This window comes from Myotis daubentonii, chromosome 1 (assembly GCF_963259705.1).
Source record: "Myotis daubentonii chromosome 1, mMyoDau2.1, whole genome shotgun sequence".
Classification (NCBI taxonomy): Eukaryota; Metazoa; Chordata; class Mammalia; order Chiroptera; family Vespertilionidae; genus Myotis; species Myotis daubentonii.
In genome coordinates this window covers 211620904-211624343 of record NC_081840.1, presented here as the reverse complement: position 1 = coordinate 211624343, position 3440 = coordinate 211620904, and the positions used below count along the sequence as shown (strand labels likewise).

The following is a 3440-nucleotide window of genomic DNA, read 5'->3' as shown; positions in this document are numbered from 1 at the left end:
TACTATGTGATCAGTAAATGCTCTTTGAATAAGAGAAGGAACCTTATATATGGATCAAGTAATAAAATATATTAGCATTAAAGAACCCATTAATGAACCAGTGGTGCCCTCTGGTGATCAAAAGTCATCACTGTAGCCTTTTCCTTGAAGTAATTGGCTATTGGGCTCCTCTAGTAGTTCATAGTATAATGTAACTGGAGGTTGTCCCAAAGAGATACAAGTAGTGTAAGAGTAATATCTTATAGGTAAATATCACTTTACAGTTGTCCAAAGTTTGGGGATACATAGAGATGTAGCAGGGTTCTCCATTAAAACAGAACCATCATAGATATATGAATGATTCTGGCACATTCGAGAAAGAGTAAGAAAGCTAGCGGGGTTAAGAACTGAGTGAGTGATGAAGAAGGAGGTTGTTGAGGTTGCAGATATTGTCTGGAGACTTGAGCTTTATTTATCCCTAATCGAAATCCGAGATATTTACCCAGCATAAGAGATGTTACAAAAATGACTTGATAAAAAAAACCTGTGAGTTAGAAATGTAGCTAAATGCTGTGTGAAGTTGGGTGAGGAACTTCATTTTGCAAAGGTTCAAATTCTTCTTTTTAAAAATAGAGGCAATAGTACCTAATTTATTGGATTATTGTGAGGATTAGATGATTAAATAAGATAATTGAAGGAAGTGCCTTGTCAACTATAAAAAATTATATAAATATCCTGATCCACCACACCCATCCTGGGAATCTTCTATTTTAGAGACACAAAAATGATAACCCCCACAGACAGTGGCTCTGATCTCCTCAGACCATTCTCAGGCAGGAAGCTCCACCCACGTCTCTCAGACTGAGAGGACAAACACTCCAAAGGCACGTAAACAATGTCCTTCCCCAACTTCTCTGAAGTCAAGTGTATTGGTTTCCTTTAAAGCAATAATTCTAAGGAAGCAACGCTACATAAGACAACATTTCCATTGAGTTTCCCCCCCACTTTATGAGGCATAATTGACAAATATAATTGTATATATTTAACGTCTCCAACGTGATGACATCGTGGAATGATTATCAAGATCAAGGTAATTAACAAATTCATCACCTCACATAGTTAACCCTTTTTGTGGTGAGAACATGTAATATCTACTCTCAGCAACTTTCAAATATATAACACACTATTATTAAATGTAGTCAGCATGCTGTACATTACACACTTTCAGTCCTTGATGAAAATGATAAAACAGCACAGAAATCACAAAATGTTAGCTTAGGAGAAAAATCCGTTACTTATTTAGAACTCACAAATAACAAATTAATGGGTCCTTTGTGTTAATTCCTATGCAACATCTTCCTCCTATTTTAAAATTATGTATTCTTTAAAATGTGATTCGGTTCTCGTTACACTTTTGACAGGTTTATGTCCAGTGTGATTTAATTAGGAGTCTGTTTTTGTTTTGAAAAAATTAATTGAGATAAATATGTGTTCAGAACACAGATGAATTTCTCTAGGGTCTTTATTGAAAAGAAGTCACCCTGTTTTGTAGCCAAAGACACCAACATTGCTGGTTGACTGGTTAGTCATTTCTTTACCAATGAAAAGAGACAGCATAGAGATTTCCTGGAAAATTAATTTATGTGAATGGAAATAGTAGGTTAAAATCTTTCTGCTTAACTATTTAGGAGCATAACATAGACTAAACAAGATTACAGAATATTAAACTGTGTAGAACTGGACTATCTATCCCTGCGCTGTTTAAGAAACTAAGGCAAAGTGTCTCCCTTCTTATTTTTAAATGAATATGTCTTTTATTTCATTAACCAATAGTCATTGTGTACTTTTTATCCACTTAAAATTAAAAATTCAGAATATCATAAAGGATGACTAGTGGTTTTGATGTGATAGAAGATGATGGAGCTACTGGGATTTAAAAGTAAAATTCTCTCAGGGTATAGCCTATCATTTTAGGAAAAGAAAACTACCTTCGGAAGCTGTATTAATTTGGAATTACCATCCAAGAACTTTTACATGTATTGCATCATTAGTCTTGGATAGCTCAAATGCAGGGAGGATGGGCCAAGGATGAAAGAAAGGAGGAAAAGAGATTCAATTATGTTGTTGCCTAAGTACAAAGAAGAAAAAAAACCTTCAGTCTAACATATCTGCTATCATTTAAATAGAAAAATTTTCAATGATATATTTATGGTTTTTATTTTTATGTTTTTCCAGTGTAACATTTTTATATTTAGAATTAGGCAGCTGGACTCAGTTTAGATGGTCCCAATTTTGTTAGCAACATTCAAAGCATCATAGTGAGGAGCCAGTCGAACATATGCCTTCTTTTCTCCATCGGGCCTGATCAGGGTGTTGACCTTGGCCACATCAATGTCATAGAGCTTCCTCACAGCCTGTCTGATCTGGTGCTTGCTGGCCTTGACGTCCACAATGAACACTAGGGCAGTGATGGCGAACCTTTTGAGCTCGGCATGTCAGCATTTTGAAAAACCCTAACTTAACTCTGGTGCTGTGTCACATATAGAATTTTTTTGATATTTGCAACCATAGTAAAACAAAGACTTATATTTTTGATATTTATTTTATATATTTAAATGCCATTTAACAAAGAAAAATCAACCAAACAAATGAGTTCGTGTGTCACCTCTGACACGCGTGTCATAGGTGCGCCATCACTGCACTAGTGTATTGTTGTCTTCTATCTTCTACGTGGCTAACTTGGTAGTCAGGGGGAAGTTGATGATGGCATAGTGGTTAAGCTTGTTTCTCCTGGGTGTTTTCTTCTGAGGATGTTTAGGCTGCCTCCGGAGCCTCAGTGTCTTTGGCTGTCGGAAGGTGGGCGACCTGTGGATTTTGTGTGTGTGTGTGTGTGTGTGTGTGGCTGTGGATGCCTTTCAACACTGCTTTCTTTGCCTTCAAAGCCTTTGCTTTGGCTTCAGCTTTGGGAGGGGCAGGGGCTTCCTTCTTAGCTTTTGGCACCATATTCTCCATGTTTATGATTTTTAATTACAAAAGTAGAACCTGCTCTATCTTTAAAAATACAGAAGCATATGGTAGTCTTTTGATGTGCCAACTTGGCTAGGCTATAGTCCCGAGTTATCCATCAAATGCTAATCTAGGTGTTGCTTGAAGGTATTTTGTAGATCTGATTAAAGTCCATAATCAGTTTAATTTAAAGAAGATTATGGGTTAGATTCATTCTGTTGAAAGGCCTTAAGAGCAGAGCTGAGGCCTCCCTGAAGTAGAAGCAGCTCTACCTGCAGATTGCAGCTTTAGCATGTGCCTAAGAATTCCAGGTTGCCTTTCTAACGTCATGTCCAACAGACTTTGGACTTGCTTTATCAGACCTGACAACTGCATGAACACACTTCTTACAATATATTTAGTATTTCACACCTCTTACTGTGAGTCCTAACTGATACAAATTTTGGTGAGGCGAG

The 3440-nt window shown here is 36.8% G+C and overlaps 1 pseudogene; it reads right to left on the bottom strand.

The window, feature by feature from the left end:
* Positions 1-2255: 2255 nt before the first annotated feature.
* On the bottom strand, positions 2256-2982 carry LOC132227519 (large ribosomal subunit protein uL23-like; annotated as a pseudogene).
* Positions 2983-3440: the final 458 nt, after the last annotated feature.